Consider the following 25,901-nt stretch of genomic DNA (forward strand, 5'->3'; position numbering starts at 1 on the left):
CGAGACTTGGGACCCCGGGGGCACAGCGCCTGCAAAATGAGAAAGCCAGGAACATGCGACTTTGCTGGAGGAGGCAGGAGGTGGAGGTAGGAGGCGGAGGTAGAAGGTAGAAGGTAGGAGAGAGGCATTTTAGAAAGTGAAATCAAGGGAGATGAGGGAAAGAGACATGAGGCAGGAAGTGGAGGTAGGAGGGAGACATTTGAGAGATAGGAAAAAGGAAGAAGAGGTAGAATGTGAAATCAAGGGAGATGAGGGAGACATGAGGCAGGAGGTGGAGGTAGGAGGTAGGAGAGAGGCATTTGAGAGATAGGAAAAAGGAAAGAAGAGGTAGAATGTGAAATCGGGAGATATGAAGGAAAGAGACATTTGACAAGTAATAAAAGGAAGTCGAGAACGGGGTTAGGGGAGGGAGGGAGACAGGCGTTTCTGATATTAGAGAAGGAAGGAGAGATAACGTGTTATATTGCAGAAGGAAGAGAAGGAGAGACACGAGGTAAGATGGGTAACATGGCCTCTGGTTTAACGGCGTTTCTATCCGTGTGGACCATCTCGCGCAGTTTAAGAAGTAAGGGAAGGAAGAAGTTATATCTGAAGTTGAGGCAGCATGATCTCAGAAAAGGAAGAAAGAGAGAGAGAGAAACGAGAGAGAGAGAGAGTGACATATTAGAGGTAAGAGAGGGAAGGGATGAAACATGTAATCTCTCTAGGGCAAGGGAGAGGCATTTCAGAGGTAAGAGAGGAAAGGACAGGAGATATATGACCTTTATAGAGGGAGAAAGAAGAGAAGCGTTTCAGAAGTAGAAGATAGAAGAGTTGGAACATATGCCCTATGTAGAGCAAGATAGAAGCATCTTAGGGGTAAGAAAGAAAACTGTTTGTTCAAGAAGTCTGAGAGGGAGGACCAAGAGGAAGGAATTAGAGGATGTTTGGGCAGGAGAGAGGAAATGGGAACGAATAATTTATGGACTTTTTTCAGTTTAGTGGAGAATTAAAGAACTCGACTGCTATCATATGAATTAAACATAAAAATAAATCAAGTAAAAGAAACTAAATTCCCGGGAATTTGAGAATGGGACATTAATTCTTCAACGGTTTTAATTAGGATAACCTATGCCATGTTGAAATAGACAGAGTATATCAGTTATGTAAAATTAATGACTAGAATTCAAATTGAAAAAATATATATATTTTTAGCGGTAGACTAGAAGCAATATGATAACTCAGACGACAGATAAGAAAAATATTAAATCAAAAGACAAAAAAAAAAAAACGGGAAGAAAATGAGATAGAGAACCAGGAAAAGGGACAAGGAAAGGTAAAATGGTGATACTGTCGCAATGCTTGAAATAAAAATAAAATAAAAGAATAAAAACGAGAAAGAGGAAAAGGAAGAGAAGGAAGGATGGAGGTAGCTGTACTGACAGAGCCGAACTCAGTCTTCACTTGGAACGAGGAAAAGGTGAAGGAGAAGGAGAGAAAGAAATAAGAGAGAGAAACAGAGCCAAGACGAGAAGGGCTGTGACAGTAACACACAATGGACGACGCGGAGCCAGAAGAGGAATCTCGCTGGCGGAAGACAGGATTCATCTGAAACGTGGAATCCTTATGAAGCAGAAAGCTGGGAGGAATGCGAAGCGAAAATACACACACATGGGCGACTGTGTATTTTTACAGTGGGGAACACACACATACCTACATGCACGTTTAGGTGTATATTTGTATGTATATGTTCATGAAAATGTATATGTATAATATATGTATAAGTATTTGCATGTTTATGTATATATATATGATATATATATATATTTATATATATATATATATATATATTATATATACATGTATATGTATATGTACACACACACACACACACACATATATATATATATATATATATATATATATATATATAATGTACATATATATGTATACATATGTATATAGACATGTATATATATGTATATATATACATATATATATATATATATATGTGTGTGTGTGTATACATATATGTACATTAATATATGTAATTTATATATATATATATCTTTTTCAACCACATATCAGTTTTGATTCCATACCATCGCAAACGAAACTGAGAATCGCTCGAAGAAGATATCCGTTGGAAATTGAAACGTTGACGAGCCAAGGATTCGAACCCAGCTAACCCGTAACAAAGTTACATTGACGTAACCCAATACGCTATTTCCTTTGATAGTTACGTCAATGTAACTTTGTTACGGGTTAGCTGGGTTTGAATCCTTGGCTCGTCCACGTTTCAATTTCCAACGGATACCTCCTTCGAGCGATTTTCAGTCTCGTTTGCAATGGTATGGAATCAAAAGTGATATGTAGTTAAAAAAGATATTAATTGATCACTGGGAACCATTCAGTGTGTATGTATATGTGTATATATATATATATATTATATATATATATATGTTGCTATGAAGGTAAGACAGATGAGTGGAAAAGGTTGTAGAGAAACGCGGGTTGGAGCGAGAATACTATATTCCTGACGTTTTGACTACAAGTCTTCTTCAGAGTGACAGACAACGTATGTATACAGTATATATACTCTCCTTACCGCTCATCCGGCTGGACGTCTCAGAATGTCGCATGCTGATTGGCCCGATACTCCCTCCTCCATGACCAGTCTGGCGGCCGCAAATGACAGATTGATAAATCCTTCCATGTGGTTGCTGACCTTTCCCAGTGTTATGCATGCGGACTCGACCAGCCTTCTCATTTTCCTCTCTAGCCCGGTCCAGATAGGATGTGCCTCTTCCCATTTTGTTTGTGTCCACGTGCACTACCAGAGAATTTAATTTAAAGTCCTGTGATGTCGCAGATCGTTCATATGTTCTGTTAATCTCTTTGTCAACCCCCGCGACGTCTCTGTGTAGTATGTTGCAGGACATCCACTGCATGGTATTCCATATACCACGCTATTCTCATTGGTGTGCTGTATTTGTTTGTTTATTAAGACGTCCTTTATTTTGCCTCCTTTGCAAATGGTACCACTAGATATTTTATTGAATCTTTGTCACTTTTTGGTTTCACGTAAATTTCTTCCGCTTTTTTTCTCAATTTGGATAGCAACCCCGCTGGATACATAAGTTTACGGAAGACATTAAATATGTAGGACATCTCTGTAGGTTTGGTGTAGACGCTGGTATTGAAAGACTCATCTTGTTGCTTGACGAGTATGTCCAGGAATGGTATGGTTCCTTCAACACTGTCCTCTATGGTGAAGTTAAGCTCTGATGTTTGCTGGAGGTGAAGTCGGAGTTGTTCTACTTCTGGTCTAGTCTTGGCCATTATGAATATGTGATCTACATATCGGCAGTATATGTCTGGTTTCTTAGTGGCCTTAAAAAATTCTTCCTCCACGCAGCCTATAAAAAAATTGGCCATTAGAACACCAAATGGAGATCCCATAGCAACGCCGTCAATTTGGCAATATTTGTTTCCTTCTAGGCAGATGTGTTGCACCAAAGAAGCCCCTTTCATCTGCCCACAAGGAAACAAATTTGCACCAAACCATCAGTAATGAGTGAAGGTCGTCCACTTCGTTCCTCATCATACACACTTGTACGGCCATCTTTAAAAGTTCTTACCCATTTCCGCACCATCCCATCACTCGTAATGCTTTCTTCATACATTCACTGATCTGATGATGAATTTCAGCCGGTTTCACACCTTTAGCAGTAAGGAAACGAATCACAGCGCGTATTTCACAGTAGGCGGCATTCTCAATCGGAGGATGCATTTCAAATACTCACAAACAAACTTAAACACGGTCAGATGATTCCGTAATTATGTTGAAAAGTAGATTATAGTACAGGCTTTCATGTAGAAATAAAAGTGTTACGAAAAGTACTTGTTACATTTTTATTTCAAAACGGTACGCCTCGTGTGTGTATATATATATATATATATATATATATATATATATATATACATATATACATATATATATATATGCATATATATGAATATATATATATAATATATATATATATATATATACATATGGATATATATATATATATATATATAAAATATATGTATGTATACATATATACTTATATGCACGTATATATATATATTTATATATATATATATACACATATATATGTATATATATGTATGCCATCCTTCCGGGCAACGGAAAGAGATGAGACAATGCCTGGATTAGGAAAGCGGGAGGAGAAGGTGAGGTATTGTACCCAACTCGATGTGTCGGGAGGGAGAAGTGGGAGGAAGGGGAGGGAAGAAAGCGAGCCAGGAAAGTGATCGCGGGTGGATGGGGCTAAGGACGAAATAGAAGGAAGGGCAATGAAGTGCGCAATCAAATAGAGGAGGAAATGGAGAAAAGGATAGTAAGAAATAAGGGGTGGAGGGAGGGAGGGAAAAGGGGAAGAATGAGGGGAGAAGGACTTGATGAGGAGAGGGGAGTGAATAGTTCATCATGAAAAAAGAGGTTTAGGGGTCAGGGCTGAACGATGATTTATGAAGTCAAAAATGGACGAAACGGAAAGAAATTAGTTGTCAATAATGAAACGTAGGGAAAGAATTAAGAGTTCCATTTGTTAATTACTTGCCTGCTAAAGATGTGTTAAGCAAAAATCGACGGCTTAAGATTAAGGATTTTGGATTTGATTCAAGATCATAAGAACGTTCAATACTGTAATCTACTATAAATAGCACTTGGTATGTATATGTTCTTATATCTATATACAATGGGGAGTCAAAAGGATACATTATTTTTAATCAAATATCACTTTATCTAGAAAACTTGGTGACTATAGTTTTACTATGAAATGCTGTGAGCTCAAAAATATTTACTGCTGTCAATAGCTCGCCAATTGTAGAAAAAATGCTAAGTATCAAATTGGGCTATTTTTGGGGTGATTGGGCACTATTGAATCTTGTACATTACGAGCACCATTAGAGGAATAAGAATAAACTAAGTAAGTCCTTATAATGTACATGATAACCTGCTCTATCTCGTAAAATATGTTTCACTCGTGGAAACCTAGACTGCGACGTTTTCGCCCAGGATTTCTTTGGCATCGACTATTACAGTTATACGTGTGCCTTAATCAAATATAATAGTAGATATATACATACAAATACAAGTACACACACACACACACATATATATCTTTATATATATATATGTATGTATGTGTGTGTGTGTGTGTGTGTGTGTGTGTGTGAACAAAGCATGTAAACAAGTTATTGTATACAAGATAGGTTACTAGTTCCTCATCGACAGGAGGGGAAGTACCACAAAAATGAATTTAATAGGCAGACGGCATCTTCAATAGTTTGAGAAAAATATGTCAACCGGCACGAAGGGTACTCGCAGGGGTCGTTTTTTGGTACTTCGATACGAGCAATGTCTCCCGTGTCGACCCATATTTTTTTCTATTCCCTTCTCTTTTTGGACGCATTCAAGCCACGAGTGGATTAACAGTCTCGGTTATCATTCGACGAGCTTTAACGGAGTTGTCCGGCCTATTTCATTTGCGTTGGAAATCAAATCTGTTTTGCCTTTTTATTTCTCCTCAACTCGGCCGCATGTACAATGAACTTTTGCATCAACCAATGAGGTCGCCGGATAGGGATGTGTAAGCGAGGGCGATGGAGATGTAGGAGTGAAGGTACTGCCGCGCGACAGACCTCCCATACGCAGTGGACGTCACCATACGACTTTATTCAGCCAAGAAAGTGGTCATGATTGCATAGATGGTTGAACCTGTCTCGGGTGTTCACTCAGTGTGGCGTCTCTTACTCGTTTTGTTCTGATTAACTCGAAATTATTTCATTTAGTTGTGGAGGTGTATCGAAGGATAATGTACGTTTTGTGAACGTATGTACCTATAAAGAAACATGCTCTCTCTCTCTCTCTCTCTCTCTCTCTCTCTCTCTCTCTCTCTCTCTCTCTCTCTCTCTCTCTCTCTCTCTCTCTCTCTCTCTCTCTCTCTCTCTGCCATACATAGCACCCACCCATACACACACACACACACACACACACACACACACACACACACACACACGTTCATGCACATGCACATATATATGCAAATGCACATGCACATTCACATACACAAAATTGATTAATCTTCGTTCCAGGCCTTGACCATATAGTCATGTTTGTGTTTTTCTTTCATTTTTTTAACATTTGTCTTGATATTTCCCTCGCTCGCAAATGAAAACTCCTAAACACGAACGTATTCGAAAACTATAAATGTTTCAAAATTCCCACCGTCGTAATATTACCGAAATAAGCTGTTGGAATCGTATACAGATACTTGGGGGCTGGAGGAGGCCCCGTTCCAGTTTGCCCATTTTCAATAACGTAATCTTAATGAAAGGGAAGAGAGAAATAAAAGTGTTCGGACGGGCGATTGCCTCCCAATACAACGGTTTCGAAGCCAATGAAGGAACCAAACCCGTCGAGAAACCACTAAAGACAAGAGAGAAAGAAAAAAGAATACGAGGAAGAAGAGAACGAATAAGAATAGAAGAAGAAGAGTAACATTAAAAAGGAAAACATTGGTACAGAAACTGGGACATGGATGGAGGAAAAGAGGAGGAGGAAGAGTGTAAAGCAAATGAAAAGTAAGAAAAAGGAATAAAAGGAAGGTTCACCCTTATTCGTCCTATAATTCCCCACCCACCTCCCGAAGCAACTGTACAGCTGACAGACTGACGGAGTGACGCATAGTAATTGACAGAAAGAGATGGATAGGCCACTGGGTGAAGGAAGAGAAAGAGGAGGGAGGGAAGGGTGGAAGGCCAAGGTGGAGAACGAGGAGGAGGAGTAGGAGGAAGAGTAGGTGGAAGAGGAGTAGGAGGAAGAGGATTAGGAGGAGGAGGAGGAAGAGTAAGATGATGAGGAGGAGGATGAAGAGAAGGAAGAAGATAAGGAGTAGGAGGAAGAGTAGTAGGAGGGGGAGGAAGAAGAGGAGGAAGAGAAGGAGTAGGAACAAGAGGAATAGAAGGAGAAAGAGGAGGAAGAGGAAGAGTAGGAGGAGCAAGAGAAGGAAGAGGAGAAGGAGGAGGAAGAGAAGTAATAGTAAAATGTGTGAGAAGTGATTGAGGATAGAACAACCTGGAATGGTGGGCGGGGAAATAAAAGAAAGTAAGATCGAGGGAGGAATGAAGAAACGGAAGGAGGAAAGTGGTTTTCTTGAAGGAAAGTAAGAAGTGAAACTAGGTGCAAACGACGAAGAAACCTCATAGGATATTAAGTAACAGGTTGTATGTTTGATTAGGAGGTAGAAAAAAAACACAGCAACCAGATCTGGCTTTAGCCTAAATCTCTTTCCCTGTATTTGTCTATGGATTCTACTGTTTTCAACGTAAAATGAATAACAAAGACTAGGTTGAGGAACAAGAAATTTTTTAAATCCTGTACTGAATGACACTATTTGTATTATTTTGGCTATTAGGGAATTGTATTATATATAATATATATATATATATATATATATATATATATATATATATATATATATTGTAACACCATTTCGAGAGTGAAGAAGTTTTACTATGACTTGATCAACTCTTTACATACTATTATGTAGTACTTGTTCTTTGACGATGACTTCATGCATCTCATTGCCACCTGCACGGTTCCATAGAGGTTGTCGCCTATCTCACGCAATAGGTGTTACTTTCCCTTTTAGTCTAGTCACCGCCAAGATGTCTTTTTCATCACCGTGGCGCACCCTCGCTAACGAAGGTATTAACAAGGAGTTATCACAGCATCAAGTGGATGGAGAGGGAGGGGATAGAAATCGAGGAAGGAAATAAAGGAAAGTGCTTGGGGGAAGTCTTGGAAAGAGAAAACGGGAAAGAGGGAGGAGAGAGGACTACGAGGAGAGGTGGAAAGGAAGTTTGGCAAAGGAAGAGTTGGACTGAGTGTAGGAATTGTGGAAGTGGAACAGGAAGAGATAAGCTGGATGGAAATCAGGGCGCATGGAGACGTGAAACCAAAAAACCAGAGGATGCAGGTAGATGATGATGAAGGAATATAGAAGTAGAAGAGAAGAGGTAAAGAAGAGAGAGAGGAAGAAGTGGTAAATAGGAGGATGTAGGAAGAAGGGTAGGAATAGTAGTAGAATGGAAGAGAAACGGTAAAGGAAGAAGATGAGAAAGAGGAAAGGGAGAGAGAAACTGGTAATGCATCTGATGGCTAAGATAATGAGGAGGACAGTGGAAGATGAAACAGTTGCTGTTGCTAATGTTAGTTATAATGGAGAGGAGCAGGAGTAAGGGAAAGAGGAGGAGGAAGAGGAAGAATAGGAATAATAAGAGAAGAGGAACAGAAGGAGAAAATGGAGGAGAGAAGAGGGACATTCTAGTTAAGCGGATAAAGCGGAGTGCCCACGAGTGTGGGAAAGGATCCCATTAGAAAACGAGGTACGGGACGAAGAAAATGGGACTGAAAGAAGAAAATGGGAGGTGAGGCTTCACTCTAATCAGAATTATGAACCAAAGAAAATGGACAGAGGACCCAAAAAGGAGGATTTAGAGAGTCGACCTTTGGGTACCCCCCGATCAATGACCTTGAACGCGGACTTGAGTGTGTGACCTCGAGCTCAGGTCACACGAGGGACTGTCAGCGAAAGATGAAGGTGAATTGGATGTAAAGGATAACAAGACGACGATGAAGGAAGAAGAGGAAGACGAAGGAGGAGGGAGAATGGAGGCGATTTGGTATGACTCTCAAGATGGAGGAAAAGCTTGGTCCTTCGTGGTGAGGAGGAGTGTGGAGTGAGACCTTTCGAACTGAGGAGGAGGTGGTTGAGGAGGAGACGGTGATAATAAGGATGGATGAAGGGGAAAGGGAGAGGAAGAGGAGTAGAATGAAGGCATGTAAACGAGGACTTTTTCTTCACGTGTCCCGAACAGAAAGAGGAAGAGGAGAAAGGAAATAAGAAGATGGACCTAGATGACAGAGGAAAAGAATAGTAAGGAGAATAGGAAGAACAAAAATAGGAGAAAAAGGGAAGAGGGGCTAGGAAGAGGAAGAGGAGTAGAATGAAGGGATGTAAACGAGGACTTTTTCCTCACAGGTCCCAAGCAGAAAGAGGAAGAGGAGATGAACAATAAGGTGGACCTAGAAGACAGAGGAGGAGAATATTAAGGAGAATAGGAAGAACAAAAATAGGAGAAAAAGGAAGAGGCAGAGAAAAAAGAGTGAGGTAACAGAAGAAAAGGAAGGTAAATAAAGGAGTAAGGAGTGGGAGGAATAGGGAGAGGACGAGGGGAGGGGGGAGTAGTGGGAGGGAGAGGGGAAGGTGGTATAGTTAAAAAAAAAGGGGAGAGGGAGATAAAGAGGAGGAGGAGGAGGAGGAAGAGGAAGGCGTAAGGATAGTAATGATGATTATGATGACTGCGAAAAGGGAGAAAGAAGGAAAGAGAGAACGAAGCCCATAAAGGCTTTAATCCTTAACGTATTTCAAAAAAGGAAGAAGAACAAGATGAGAAGGAGAAATAAAGAAACGTTAAGAAAGAGGCGAAGAAGTAAAAGTAACAAGAGATAAAAAAATTGCAAAAGATGCAAATGAAAAAGGAGGAAGAGAAGTAAATGAAAAAAATGGAGGTTTAAAAAAAGAAAGAAGAGGAAGAAGAAAAAGAAGAAGAAGGAGGAGGAGGAGAAGAAGGAAAGGAAAAATTAGCAGAAGAATACAGAGAAAAAGAAGAAAACTAGGAAGTGGCAGAAGAAGACGAAGACGAAGAAGTAGTTGATGAGGAAGAAAAAGAAAAAGGAGTAGATGGAAGTGAAATGAGAAGGAAGAAGAAGAGAAAATGAAAGAGGAATGAAGAGAAGCAGTAGGAAGGAAAGCTTCTCCTGAAAACTAAATCTAGAGAAAACAAGGGCTGCTAGAAAGATGTGACGATGGAGGAGAAGAAATCAAAAGACAGATAAAACAGACGAAGAGGAGGAGGAAGAAGAAGAGAAATAGTCGAAGAATGGAGGTGGTAACACTTGGGGAAGAGGTGATTAGGGAGACGTGGACATGGAAATAGGTGAGATTCTGAAGAATGTAAGCATTTAGAAAACGGAGAAAGAAAGGAGAAAAGGCAAGAGGAAGAAGACAAGTAGGAGTAAGAATCTGTGATGGAGAATAAAAACCAGAAGGTAAGGTTGCCAGGGAAGGGAGTCGAAGAAGAGGAGGAGGAGGAGGAAGAGGAGGGTAAAGAGGGCAAATTAGGAATAATCAGGAAGAAGAGGAGGAGGATAAGGAGCGGCAGAAGGGCGAGGTAATCCTGGATTAAGACAGAAAATGAAAGATGAAGAGTCGGAGGGAATGCAATAAGGGAGAGGCAAATCAAGGAAGAAGCGTTACACTTCTGTAAACAAAGCAGGCAACAAATTGAATAAAGTAGGCGCGAGGCATAAAACAAGATTTTGAAATGAAATAGGGAGAGATGCAGGAAAAGAGAATGAGAAGTAGATAAGAGTAAGTAACCATAAAAAAAAAACAGAGGATAGAAGAAAAAAGGACATCAAGGCATAGAGGAGAAAGTAAGGATGAGAGGAAGACAATGAAAAAAAGGAAGAAAGGAGACAAAAGTAAGAATTAGGAGGAAAAGGAGGAAGACAAAAAACATAAAAAGGAGGAGAAGGATTTCACACACAAAGAGGTGGGAGGAAGAGGAAGAGGAAAAGAAGGACGAGAAGAGGAACACAAGTAGCAGAAGCAATTGGAAGAAGAGGAGAAAGTAGGAAAAGAAGAGAAGGAAACGGAAGACGACGAAGAGGAGAAGAAACAAGAAAAGGAAAATGCGGCGAAGGCAAGCGTAGGGGGAGATTGAGCAAAGACAAGAGGAGAAGGAGAAGGAGAAGAAGTTTTATTGCAATGTTTGAGGAAGCCGGGATGAAGAAGGGATCTGCGAGATAGGATGATGAAGGCACGTAGTCAAGGGGAAACACGCCCATGTGCCCACACCTACGCCCACCTAGGATGAAGGCCAGGATATGGGCGGCAAGGATGGGTGGCGGATGGAGAAGGGGAGGGAAGCAGAAGAAAATCTAGGTGTTAGGAGGAGAGACGTGATTTTTTTTGTACGTGCGTACGTGTGTGTGTGTGTGTGTGTGTGTGTGTGTGTAAGCATATGTGTGTGTATGTGTATGTATGTGTATCAGTGTGTGTGCGCGGTTGGGTGTGTAGGCTAATTAGTGAAGAAATAAAAAAGTTTGTAAAGATAATGAAGAGAGGGAAGGATGGAAAAGATGTAGAGAGACTAAAACAAAAAGAAAAGTACGTGGAAGTAAAAGGAGGGACGGGAGGGGAAGGGAAGGGAGGAGGGAGAGGAAGAGAAGAGGAGGAGAGAAACGTTTCTCTGTGACGTGGCAGAGGATGCGGAGGTGACTCACTGGCTTGGGGATGATAACTGGAGGTCAGGATTATGAATGAAGGATGTCGGGTAGGATTACTCCCGCTGACTGTGAAGGATGTGAGTAGGAACAAGATTGCACTTAATAAAGCCGGCGGTGCTGGTATGGTGGTAGTATGGTGGTGGTATGGTTATGTGGTATGGTTGTGGTACGGTGGTGGTATGGTTGTGGTATAGTGGTGGGATGCTTGTGGCATGGTGATAGTATGGTTGTGGTATGGTGGTGGCATGGGTTGGTATGATGGCAATATGGTTGTGGTATGGTGGTGGTATGGTAATGTTATGGTGGTGGTATGGTTGTGGTATGGTAGTGGTATGGTGGTGGTAGTGGTTGTCTTCAGTGTAATTTTATCATTGATGGTGGTGAATAGGATAATGGTGATATTAATGGTAATAGGAATGGCCAAAGCAATTGCGTTGGTGATGGCAAGCAACTTCATTGGTTTAAGAAAGTCCTCTTCGGGTCAAGCTGACCTTGAAGATGAAGATGAAGCCAAAGAAGATCGAAAAGGAGATATACAGACACACTTTAGCGAGGAAGGTTGGAAAAGGAGAAAGGATGAAGAATAAAGATAATGGGAGAAAGATGGATAGAAACAGGAAGAAGAAGGAGAAGGAGAAGAAGAAGAAGGAGAAGAAGAAGAAGAAGAAGAAGAAGAAGAAGAAGAAGAAGAAGAAGGAGAATAAGAAGAAGAAGAAGGAGAAGAAGAAAGGGAGAATCAAAAGGGGAAGGAGAACAGAGGGAGGAAATAGGCAGAACAAGAATGATAAGGAAGAAAACCTTGGAATTCATTCTTAGAATATTTTTTTCCATATCCGTATTCGTTGTTCAGCTTTTCAATCCCAAAGCTTTTCTAACTCCCTCTCCTCCTCATCCCACTCCACCTCCCCCTTCACCTCCTCTTCTTTTCCTCCTCCTCCTCCTTGCTCTACCTCTTTTCATCCTCTTTTTCTTTCTCGTCACTTCCTTCTCCTTCTACTCCTCCTCATTCTACTCTTCCTCTACCCCCTCCTCCACCTCCTCTTCCTTTCCTCCTCTTTCTCGATATACTCATTTTCATCTTCCTTATCTTCCTCATCAATTCTTTCTTCTCCTCGTCTCCCTTCTCTCCTTACTCCTCCTCCTCCTCCTCCTCCTTTTGCTCTCTTCTCTTATCTGATTTTCCACCTCCGTTCTTCATCTTTATCTTCCCTATTTCTTCTCCGTCTCTATCCTCTTCTTCTTCTTCTTCTTCTTCTTCCTCTTCTTCTTTTTTCCTCTTCCTCTCCTACTACTTTTTTCTTTTTCTTTTTTCTTCTACTTATACTTATTTTTCTTCTATTTTTTCTTCGTCGTCTATTACTACTTTGTGTCTTTTCTTTTCTACATCTTATTTTTCTTTTTATACTTCTTTATTATCATTATTCTTTCTGTCTACATATATGTATATATACATGTATATATATATATATATATATTATATATATACTCACACAAACGCGCGCATACACACACGCACACATATATATGTATATATATGTTGGTACATTGTGACAAGTTGATGAAGGTGGAAAAAGAAGTCACGGGTCTAGTTCCGAGTTACTGAGTTTATTCCTGACCGGTTTCGCTCTATGCTTCTGAAAAAGCATAGAGCGAAACGGGTCAGGAATAAACTCAGTAACTCGGAACTAGACCCGTGACTTCTTTTTCCACCTTCATCATGTATATATATGTATATATATATATATATATATATACTGTATATGTATATATATGTATACATATAAATATATATGTATACATATATATGTATATATATATATATATATGTATATATATATATGTATATATATGTGTATATATATATGTATACATATATATGTATATATATATGTATATATATGTGTGTATATATATGTGTATACATATATATGTATACATATATATGTATATATATATATGTATATATATATATATGTATATATATGTATACATATATATATGTATATATATCACCCCTGTCTCGTGCGATCTCTCCCTGTCCCTTTCCCGTTCTCGTTTTAACTGAAGCTCTCCATTGGTTCTGTCTTTACTTTTCCTTTTTCTTCCACCTTCTCATCCTCCTCACCTTCTTTCCCTCCCTCCCTCCCCTCCTTCCTTCCCCAAGTTTCTGTATCTCTCCCTTCCTTGACATAAAAGTTGTCTGGCCCCAAGGGTCCACCCCAGCCTCCCGCCCCACCCCTTACCATATCCTCACCAAGCCTTGCTCTTCTGCCGATTTGGCTTATAATCCGCAGAGTTGAAAAGAGTTTTCCTCAAAGTAAGGAAATGTTAACAAAACTACTTTGCTTTTAAATACGAAGGCACCCCTCTGTACTTGGCGTGTGACGCAGATTCTGTGTTTGTGTGCATGAGAGTGTGTGTGTATGTGTGTGATTCACCATGGTCTTGGATCACGTGTTGGACTTGTGATTGACAGTTATTAACCTCCCGGAAGAGTGCTTAGAGCTCGTATGACCGATCTATGAGTAATACTGTGACCCTACACGCACACACACACACCCAACTCCCCGCCCACGAGAGTTGGAGTAACAACCCGCATCGCAGCGATACTGAAATTATTTCTGCCCTAGGTGGGATCCGATCCCGGTCCGCCGTAGTGGCAAGCGAGGACTCTAACCACCACGCCATGAGGTGTGTGTATGTGTGTGTGTGCTTGTGTGTATGTATTCGTGTGTGTGTGTGTCTGTGTATGTATGTGTGTGCGTGTGTGTGCGCGCATGTGTACTTGTGTGTGTTTGGGCAGTTGTCTTTGTGTGTGTGTGTGTGTGTGTGTGTGTGTGCGTGCGTGCGTGCGTGCTTCTTGTCTTTGTGTGTATTATCTCCATATCTCTATGATTTCGCTCGTTAGTGCAAATTATAAATTCGTCCTGGTTTTGCTTCTCCAAGAAACGTCTCTAGTCTCCGAACGAACTTACTAAAGAAGAGGTGTTCCAGGCAAGATGGCCTTTCAAGGAAGACGCCGACAACAAATCGCCTCCTCTTAAGAGTTGTGTAGTAAATTGCTCCTAAGACGTCTCCCAGCAAGAATTTTTCATCAAGATATCTTCAGCATAGGTTTTCCTTTTCAACTGAGAATTGGCAGCTCGAGATCTTTTTTTTTTTTTCGAATTTTCTTCTCAGCATGATCAGTCTAAGCATTTCCGTCCTAGATATATCTAAGAATTCTTTAACTAGGAACGTTTCAAGACTTCGCTTATTAGAAAGTGCACGAGCAGCACGACTGAGAACCTCTGATCAAGACATTTTGCCTCAAAGGCGTGCAAAGCTGAGGCGCCTTCGACCAAGACGTCCTAAGTCTAAAAGACGTCTTCAGACCCAGAAGATGTCTTCCGGCAGCGGCCGGCTTGGCCAGCCTTCTCCTCCAGAAGGATCTCTCTGCCTTTTTCCTCCTCCTCCTCCTCCTCCTCCTCCTCCTCCTCCTCCTCCTCCTCCTCCTCCTCCTCCTCCTCCTCCTTTCCCTGTCTTCTTCTTCCTTCCTAATTTTCTTTTTTCCATCTTGACCTTCCTGTTCTTGTTTCTCTCCTTGAAACTTCCTCTCGTTTTTTTCTTTTACCTGACCTTGATTTCCCTCATTTAGTTTTCTTTTTCCCCTTCCTCCTCCACCTCCTCCTCCACCTCCTCCACCTCCTCCTCTATTCTCCCTCTTCCACCTCCTCCTCCTCCTCCACCTCCTCCCTCTTCTCACCCACTCTCGTCTTTCTCCTTCCTCTTCCCCACCTTCCTCCTCCTCCTCCTCTTTCTCCTCCTTTTTCCTATTTCTCCTCTTCTCACCCACTCTCCTCTTTCTCCTTGCCCTCCCCACCTTCCTCCTCCTCATCTTTCTCCTCCTGCCCCTATTCCTCCTCCACCTCCTCCTCCCTTTTCTCACCCATTCTTCCTCCTCCCCCTCCCCACCTTCCTCCTCGCCCGGCCTCCATTGGTCATTCTCGCGGTGTTGTCGTGAAAGCAGCAGCAGACAGAGACTATACGAGAAGGACTTGAATGCAAGAACGAGCGAATGGCTGGAAGAGATGTGATTGAGACTTGGAGGGGGAGGAAAAGAGGATGAAAAAGAATGGAACGATCTTTTTGGAGGAAAAAATAGACGTGGAAGGGGAGAAAGGAGGGAAATAGGGGAGGTCATATATGGAGTTGGGGAGGAAGAGATTGAGGAAGATGAAGATGAGGGTTATGAAGATTATTGTATGTTTGTCAGCATACCTCAGTGCTTCTATCCTTGAGAAAATACTCCATTGCAGAATTAGTCATTAAGGTGATAAAGGAGGGATTTAATGAGGATTGTAGAACGAAGGGACAATACAAATTGAAAGTGATTAATATTCTTTGAGTGAAATTAGTCTTCAGTTGTACAAGAATGGTACTCTGGTCCGTAGGATGTTACTACATACATACATACATACATACTTACATATACCAAAGGCTTTTTCCCCCTTACAAAGGAGGTAGCCAAAAAACCAAAGGCACAGAAACCACTCCCACCCATTCCATCCCCTACATAATCCATTCCCCTCTACCCTCTTCCCTCCCTCTTATCTTGGCACCTCCTGGATGTTACTATAGTCCCTAAGAGAAGGACTGTATGAAACTTATAGAGGATGAAGAGGAGGAGGAGGAGGAGGAGGGAGAGGACACGTAAGGTTGCTGTTCCAGATGAAGGACCAGTGGAAATGCAGCACATTGAGAGGAGCAGGAAGGGGTGGAGGAAGGGAAAGGAAGGAATTGTTGTTGAAAGGGGAAGGTAAAGGAGGGAGGGGAGAAGGAAGAGGGATGGGCTTAAACGAGCAAAGGACTAAGGGGAAACGTGAAAGAGGGAACGAGGGTATTTGTGCAACTAAATGAGAGGGAGGACATGAAAGAAAAATGGCGTTGACATGGGGGAAGAGGGAAGTTTGGAAAACAAAAGGAAAGATGGCGAAGAGGAGGAGGAGGAGGACGAGGAGAAACGGCACCAGGAAAAGGGGAAAAGGGAGGAGAAAGAGGAGAGGGAGGAAGAAGAGGAGGAGCAGGAAGAGGAGGAAGTACGAAGAAATAGAATAGTAAGAAGAGGAAAAGGAAGTAAAGGAATAAGGATCAGGAGAAGGTGTTGGATAAGTAAATAGAGGATAGTAATTAGGATGAGAAGAAGAAGAAGGAGAAAGAGGTTAAGGGAGAGTAATTAGCATACAAAGGAGAAGGGCAGAATCAGAAGGAAAAGGAATTGGAGAAACTAACAGAATTGGAGAAGATAAAGGAGGGGGAGGAGGAGGAGGAGGAAAAAGAAAAATGGAGATCAAGAACAGAAGCAGGAAGAATGAACAAAGAGGAAGAGGAGGAGAAAGAGAAAATGGAGGTGGGTGAGGAGGAGGAAGAGGAGGAGGAAAAAGAAGAATGGAGATCAAGAACAGGAGTAGGAAGAAATGAACAAAGAGGAAGAGGAGGAGAAAGAGAAGATGGAGGTGGGGAGGAGGAGGAGGAGGAAGAGGAGGAAAAAGAAGAATGGAGATCAAGAACAGAAGTAGGAAGAAATGAACAAAGAGGAAGAGGAGGAGAAAGAGAAGATGGAGGTGGGGGAGGAGGAGGAGGAGGAGTGCAACTAAGGAAAGAGAATAATGGAAGCGGGGAATAAAACAGGGAGAATGTAAGCTTTCAGGAGAAGAATCATACATAGGAAAGAGAAGAAAACGCGGAAAGAAGGAAAAGTATGAGAGAAGAAAATGGCATAGTACACAAATATTGAGAAGTAGCGGGCGGCGCGTAAGACACGGAACGAAATACAAAGTAAATAGAAAGACTTCAAGCGAAAGAAGAATAATAGAAGTAGGGGGGGAGGAGAAGAAAAGAGAGAGAAGTGGGGAGGAGAAAGGAGAAGGGGGAGGATTGTGTGCGAGAAGAGCCTGCGATAAATGGGTCTGAAGCAGACGAAAGTCTGAAGACGAAAGACGTGTCTGAACGCGTTTTCAGGACCAAAGGAGACAAGAGAAGGGGAGGAGGAGGAGGAGGAAGAGGGGAGGATGAGGTGGAGGTGGAGGTCGAGGAGGAGAAGGACGAGGGGAGGAGGAAAAGGAGGATGAGAATGAGGTGGAGGTCGAGGAGGAAAAGGACGAGGGGAGGAGGAAAAGGAGGATGAGGAGGATGAGAATGAGGTGGAGGTCGAGGAGGAGAAGGACGAGGGGAGGAGGAAAAGGAGGAGGAGGAGGAAGAGGATAAGGAGGAGGAGGAGGAGGAGGAGTAGGTGACGGAGGAACAGAAGGATGAAGAAGAGTAGGGGGAGGAGGATTAAGAGGAAAGGAGAAAGAGTAGACAGATGTCCAACACAATGACATTTCGAAATTTTGAGTTTCTAACGCCGGAAGACCTTTTTATTCAGCCGAAAAGGGAATGTTCACAACTGAACAAGGTTTCAATCGTGGAAGCCCAAAATAAAATCAACCAGTATTAACCAGAATAAAATCTCTTAAAAAGTCAGTCTGGAGAAAACATTCAAGGAAACTAAAATAAAGACAAAAAAAGAGAAGTAATGGAAGCTGGAAGTTTAAGAGAGAAAGGAGGAGGGAGGAGGAGGAGAAGAAGAAGAAGGAGGAGGAGAAAGGAAGGAAGGAAGGAATAATAAGGAATGCGAGAAACGACAAAAGATAATAATAAAATAGAAATAAAATAAATAAGTAAAATAACCAATAGGAGAAATGGACGAAGTGTGGATCGTGGGTACAGTGTAACAAAGTTTAAAGAAGAAAAGGTGATAAGAGAAGAAACCCACAAAGTTAACGATATTCTGAAGAAGATCAAGGAGAAGAAAATGGAGGGAGAGTAGGAAAGGAGGTGAAGGAGGAAAAGGAGAAAGAGGAGTTGGAGAATGGAGAAGAAAGAAGAAAAAGTAATACAAGAGGGTAAAACAGTAGGAGGAAACTTAAAAATAAATGAATAATAGAATGAGAAAGATTAAAGAGACACGAAGAAGGAATAGAAACAAGAGAAGGAAATGTAAAAGAATTAGATGGAGGAGGAAGAGGAAAGGAAAGCGGGAGATGAGGGAAAGAAAATAATCAAAGTGAGAAAGGCAAAGGGTCGGAATAAGGTGGTGGGATGAGGTGGAGTGGGGGGCTGTAGCAATTTGGTGGGAGTGTGGTACCATGACCACGCGAGCGAGAGCTGGACTCTTTTGCTCTCTCCTCTGGCTCTTAGGCGCTCTCAGAACAGACTTCTGTTTCCTCCTGCCGAAGGACCCTCCCTTCTCTCACCACAAAACCCCCCAACGCTACCACCTTTCACCACCCATCCCTGGAACTGGAACGTGCTTTCCAGGCCACCCAGCTGAGTGGGCCTTCTGGTACGCCACGATGACTTCTACCTCCTCCTGCCGAAGGACCCTCCCTTCTCTCATCCCAAACCTCCTAACGCTACCACCTTTCACCACCCATCCCTGGAACTGGAACGTGCTTTCCAGGCCACCCAGCTGAGCAGGTCTTCTGGAACGCTACGATAACTTCTGCATCCTCCTGTCGAAGGACATCCCCAAGCCTTCAAAAGCTACCACCTTTCACCACCCATCCCTGGAACTGGAACGTGCTTTCCAGGCCACCCAGGTGAGCAGGTCTTCTGGTGCGCCACGATGACTTCTGTCTCCTCCTGCCGAAGGACCCTCCCTTCTCTCACCCCTAACCTCCCAACGCTACTACCTTTCACCACCCATCCCTGGAACTGGAACGTGCTTTCCAGGCCACCCAGCTGAGCGGGCCTTCTGGAAAGCCACGATGACTTCTGCCTCCTCCTGCCGAAGGACCCTCCCTTCTCTCATCCCAAACCTCCAAAAGCTAGCACCTTTCACCACCCATCCCTGGAAATGGAACGTGCTTTCCAGGCCACCCAGCTGAGCGGGCCTCCTGGAACGCCACGATGACTTCTGCCTCCTCCTACCGAAGGACCCCCCTCCCTCCCCGCCACCGCCACCCAAACCTTCTCCCCCACCTCCTCCAGCCTTCTGGAACGCCACATTGACTCGGTTTTTGGCGCTTGGAATGGGAACATTCCATTCCGAAATAGGCCAAAAACGGATGTGACAGGAACCTGGAATTAGGCACGATATCCGTCGGGGAAACGCAGACCCGCGTGAATAAGGAATGGGAATGTAAGAGACTTGAGCTGTTATGAGGAGATTGGTTCCATATTTAGCGTTGCGTCCAACAGAGGGAGCATAGTCGCGTGCGGCGAAATTTATTATATAATTAGGAGGTAAACGTCAAATACGCCTTTGAATGAGTTTTAGACTGCGTTAGGGGAATAATGTGTCGTTAGGGTATTAACAGGCCTTGTCAAACAAATTGTGTGAGAGTGCTTACGCACACGTGCGCGCACTCACACATACGCACGCACATACACACACACGCACACACAGACACACACACACACACACACACACACACACACACACAGATTTGTATGTATATTCTTATGCATTTGTATATGAACTGTATGTGCATATGTATATGTATATGATATGCATATGTATATGTTTATGCATATGTATATGTAAATCTATATGTATATGTACTGTATATGTATATGTACTATGTATGTATATGTATATACATATGAATATGTATATCCATATACATATGTATATGCATAAGAATGTGTGTATGTGATTATGTATGTGGACCTGTATATGTATATATGTATATGCACTGTATATGTGTATGTATATGTACATGTATGTGAAATTCATATGTATATGTATATGCATAAACATATGTATAATATGTATATGTATATGAATATGTATGTATGAGTACATGTATTAGCATGTGTCCATACACATGTGTATGTGAGAAAAAAGTCATGAATCATAAGTGCAACATCACAAAGAAAATTTCCGCCAAAGAAACAAGAGTCTATCCATCTTGTCCAGCATCGTGTTCCAGGCACATAGGGGCAACCTCTGAACATTCCAGAAAACCGTATGTTGTCTTGTGAACAAAGAAAAAAAAAGGTCGAAACCGAAAACAATTTAAAACAATGACAGTGGACGAGAGGGATGGGTAAAACAGAAAACAAAGAGCATTTGGTACATCTACGAAGAGCGATTGGTAAAGGAAACAAAGAGGAAAACGTAAGAGAACGACAGGAGAAGAAGGGGAAAGAAGAAGCCGGAAAGGATGTTTAATGAAATGAAGAGGAGACGGGAAGAAAGTGAACGAAGGAAAACAAATGTGTAAAAAGGAGAAAATAGAACCGTGAAGCGAATATCTTAAAGAAGGAAGGAAGAAGGGGAGAGGAGAAGAAAGTATTGCGATTAGGACGAGGGGAATGAGAAGCGGAGAAGATGAAGAACAAGTAGTAGTAGAAGAAGAAGAAGATTGAGAACAAGACGGTGGAGAAAGAGAAGAAGAAAGGAGAGATGAAGAAGAAGAAGAAGTATGTGAAGAAGAAGAAGAAGAAGAAGTATGGGAAGAAGAAGAAGTATGAGAAGAGGAAGAAGTATCAGAGGAAGAAGGAAAAGGAAAAAGAAGAAGAAGTATGAGAAGAAGAAGAAGAAGAAGAAGTATGAGAAGAAGAAGAAGAAGTAAGAGAAGAAGAAGAAGAAGTATGAGAAGAAGAAGAAGTATGAGAAGAAGAAGAAGAAGTATGAGAAGAAGAAGAAGAAGTAAGAGAAGAAGAAGAAGTATGAGAAGAAGAAGAAGAAGCATGAGAAGAAGAAGTATGAGAAGAAGAAGAAGAACTACGAGAAGAAGAAAAAGAAGAAGTACGAGAAGATAAAGAAGAAAAAGATGAAGAAGAAGAAAAGAAGAGGAAGAAAAAGAGGAAAAAGAAGAGGGAGGATACGGAAGTTGTAGGAAGGAGAGAGAACTAGGAAAGTAAAGAAAGAGGAGGGGAAAAAAGAAAAAATGTAATAAAGATTAAAATAGATGCATCAGAGATTGAGAGCAATAAGCTTTCAATGACATAAATTCAAGATACTATTTATTCGTTATATAAACTGCCTATTTACTTATCTATTTCTTAGTTGATTTGATCATTTGTGTATCTATCTATACGTCTATTCATTCACTTATTTGTTTGCTTTATGTATATTTGTTATCTACTTATCTGTTAGCTTTGTTACTTATTCATTTATCTATACATCTATTTCTATTTCTTTAATATTTCATGGTTTTGATTACCCTTTTGTTCTTTTCTCACTATATCTTTACATAGAAGCGTATCATTCGATGTACATTAGACACCACTGCAAAACTAGTATGTCTTTATGGTCTAAATTTCTTTAGAATTTTGACCCTTCGACGACATCGATCTTATCTTTACTGACTAGAAATCTCCTGTCCAAAAGAAAAAATTAAACATATAATCTAGCATGTCTTTTTGGCCCAAATTTCTTTAGAATTTTGGCCCTTCGACGGCGAGCATCTTGTCTTTAATGAATAAAAATATTTTGTCGAAAACCAAAATATAATATATAATTTCTTTTGAAACGGATTTTTGACACTGAAAGCGTGAGGTCACCTTGGGCTGTATACAAATTTGCTTTTAGGTGAGAATCAAAGGGAAGTCCGTTATTCGTTTTCCATAATGAGAGCATTAAAAAAAGAAAAAGAAAAAAATTGACATCTTATTGAATATTCTCAATGAACGACATAACATAAGGTGTTAATCGACAAATGACATTTTATGGCTAAGTAGTCATTTCAATCATTGCTCTGTATAATGCAGTAGCACAATGTAAGTCCTTATTACAAAAGACACGATATTTGAGCAAAACTTAGAAAGAAATTAGAAAATTGGAAGGAAAAACGTAAATAGCTTTGAGGAAGATATGGTGGGGAGGGTCAACAAATTAGGTGGCGAGCGAGATTAAGATGAACCTCCTCCTCCTCCTCCTCTTACTCCCTCCCTCCCTCCCTCCCTCCCTTTCCCCTCCTCCTCCTCCTCCTCCCTCCCCTCCCTCCTCCTACTCCTTCTCCTCCCTCCCCGTCCCCTTCCCCCTTCTCCCTCTCCCCTCCTCCTCCCCTTCACCTCCCCTCCCCTTCCCTCCTCTTCCTCCCCCTCCCCCTCCCCTTCCCCTCCCCTCCTCCCCCTTCCCCTCCATCTCTCCCTTCCCCTTCTCCCCTCCCTTCCTTCCTCTCCCTCCCCTTCCCCCTGTCCCTCCCTCTTCCTCCTCACCTCAGCCTCCCCACCCCAATCCAAGCCGTCCTTGATGAGAGAGTCTGAGCAAATAACTCTTAAATAATGTAAAAAGTCCCTTCGTCTTCGACTCCTTCAAGACGGCGAAATTCTTTACGAATTTTTCCTGGCTATGGTATAGGGTCCCGACCACTCCAGACCTTATTCAGACCAGAGGCCAACCACTGGGCTGTATAAAATCACAAGATTTTAGTCAAAGACAAGGATCTGGGCTTCTGTGTCCCAACTGTGTTCCACGGATATGAATAGAATATCCTAAGAACATGAGAACATAGAAATGGTGGAATCTGTAAGAGACCATAAGGCCTACACTAGGCAGTTCCATGTCCCGTACCACTTTCCATCCCTATCCATAAACTAGATATTTTTTCTTGAAATAATCAAATGTTTCCGTTCTCACAACATTGTCATTAAACCTATTCCATTTGTTAGCTACTTTGTTGGTAAACCAGTTTATGCCAATTTCCTCATTAAACCCAAATTTATCCTATTTAAATCTATTGCTACGAGTCCTGACCTGTTGTCTTAATATGATGACCTTGCCTGCACCACCTTTGTTAAAGCCCTTGGCCTATTTCTATACCGAAGGAGAAAGGGATTAAAACGGAAAGGGGCACCGGGAAGAGAAGAAATTAATCGAGATTTTTTTTTTATTTTTTTTTATTTTTTTTTTTTTTATTATTAAAAGATGGAAGGAAATGTTCCACTCAGCAAGGAAGAATTCGAAAAGAAGAATCATCGTCGAAGACGAGTCTGAGAAGATTCAAGATGACGCTGATCTATGGATAAGTACGAAGCCGCATCTTTGTTTAGCGTTGGGGTGAAGAAGGGGGGAGGAGCGGATGCTGGGGTGGGGGAGGAACGCTGGGGGGAGGGAGGGATCTCTGGGGGGAGGGGGGATCTCTGGGGGGGGGCCTAGAGAGGGATCAAATGAAGAGAACGGAAGAGGGAAAACACAAGACAAGCGAGCGATAATGAGAGGAAGGAGGGAAGACGATGAATGCTCGTCTAATATCGAAAGTGGAATTAACCAACAAGAAAAAAAATCTCGATGAAAGGGAATCATGATGAAAGAGCAAACAAGGAGAGGGAGAGGAGGAGGAGGAGGAGGAGGAGGAGAGGAAGTAGAGAGGGGTCAGGGAAGGGTTGAAAGGTGAACAGAAGGACTGGGCAAAAAAAAAAAAAAAAAAAAGGGAAAATGGAATGTGATGAAAGAGAACTGGAGAAACTCGAAATAGATACGATGACGAAAGAAATCGAGATGAACAGAAGTATTTGAGATGAATAGTAAAAAGATGTATGTATATATATATATATATATATATATATGAATGAAGGGGAAGAAGCTTCAGCAATGAAAAGATAAGAAAAAATGAAGGAAGGAAAATGCGAGAGGAGGAGGAATTATCATGGAGAGAATGAGATAAGATCAAGAGGTATAAGTTCGTATAACTTGACCAAGATATATCACAAGTATAGAACACACAGACAGATACATGTAATAAGTAAAGAACTCGTGAAAAGAAACTTAGCGAAAAATAGCGTAGCGAAAAAAAGAATGCAAGAACGACAGATTGGATGAGAAATTATATTAAAAAAGACTAAGAATTATATGAAATATATAAACCTTTAGATAAATAAACTGTGTTATGGAAAATTAAAATATAAAGAAGTAAGCAAGGAAGAATAATCTATGTAGAAGGAAGTATAGTATCATTAGGATACACAGGAAGAAGTCGTGCAGGGTACTGTGTTCTGTAAATAGGTTGATATATCTGCAAAAATAATGAAAATAAATAAATTAGATATAAACATAAAAAGAGAACAAAAAGGATAGTGTAAGAAGTAATCTATCAGAGTTGGGATGATTTTCTTTATATAGGATATAAAAACTCTGAACAAAGCAGAGTGGGGTACATGAATTTTTATATGAAATGGAGGATCTAGAAGGGAGATTTAACATCGTTAAAAACTCAATAAGACAGAAAAAAGTTTTAGAAATAATATATAGGATATAAAAACTCTGAACAAAGCACAGTGGGGTACATGAATTTTTATATGAAATGGAGGATCCAGAAGGGAGGTCTAACATGGGTAAAAACTCAATAAGACAGAAAAAAGTTTTAGAAATAAAGTAGAGTGCAGTTGTCCGTAAATAGGCGTATTGCGGTGCGCGAAGGTAGTGTTGGATTACACAAAATAAACACGAATAGAAAACTGGGAAACTGGAGGTCTAGAGAATGGAGTCAGAATCCTTTGAATATAATATACACGAAAGACTTGCGAGACTGTGTAGGATGGCGGGTTCCATAAATGGTCAATTTAGTGTACAAGAAAGTAATGTAACTTGACAAAATAATCATGAATACAAAATAAGGGACCTAAGAACAAGTGAAAGGTTAAAAGGATTAGCATACACAGAAAATACTTTTGGCGAGTGTATGTTGGAAAAAGCGTCTCTGTGAGCAGCCGCGACTAGGGTGCGCAAAAGTACCCTGGAATACAGTGAACTTCAGGAAGAATGGTGGCTGTCCGGAAAACAGACCACGCCAAATTGGATTAAGTAAAATGCTCTTCCTGCGGCCACGGTGGCAACACAGCACCATTTCCCAACGGCGTAGCACCAAATGAACACTAACACAGCACCATATCATCTTAAACACAGCATCATATCAACGCGTGGGTAGAATGAATGCATTTAAATGCTAACATGAAAACAAAATTATATTAAACACATGGAAACTATTCAACACAATTGACCAATATTATTTCATCATAGAACACTGACATAGCAAAAATTAATCCACAACGCATCACCACGTAAGAAGAAATTTATATACTAACTCATCTAGACATTAACATTAACAATGTGAGTATGATTTAGTTCGATGTAAATTTAGCACCGCTGTCCAACACGTACCACAAGCCGTACAGCACGAAACGACGCATTGCGAGAGTACTGAAATTTAACACAGGTTAGCATAGAGTAGACACCACGGCCATTGTACAAACACACTGGAAGTTGAAATGTTTAATCCCTCGCTACCGTGGGATTGTCAGTGAGTTGGTTGAAATAGTGCTACGGCATTCGATACGTAGAAGATTATTCCTTGCCTTTCACTACCCTACCTTTCTGTGCGGGGACCACTGAGACCCCAAAAATATATCAAAGTAAATTGTCTGATGTCAAAAAGCATCTCAGACGAGGTAAGCGATTCCTCTCATTGCTATACTTGTATCAAAAGCAGTTTCACTCTTCGAAACCCATCGCTGATTGTGT

Source organism: Oratosquilla oratoria, chromosome 29, assembly GCF_046742065.1.
Source record: "Oratosquilla oratoria isolate Oo_2021 chromosome 29, ASM4674206v1, whole genome shotgun sequence".
Taxonomy (NCBI): Eukaryota; Metazoa; Arthropoda; class Malacostraca; order Stomatopoda; family Squillidae; genus Oratosquilla; species Oratosquilla oratoria.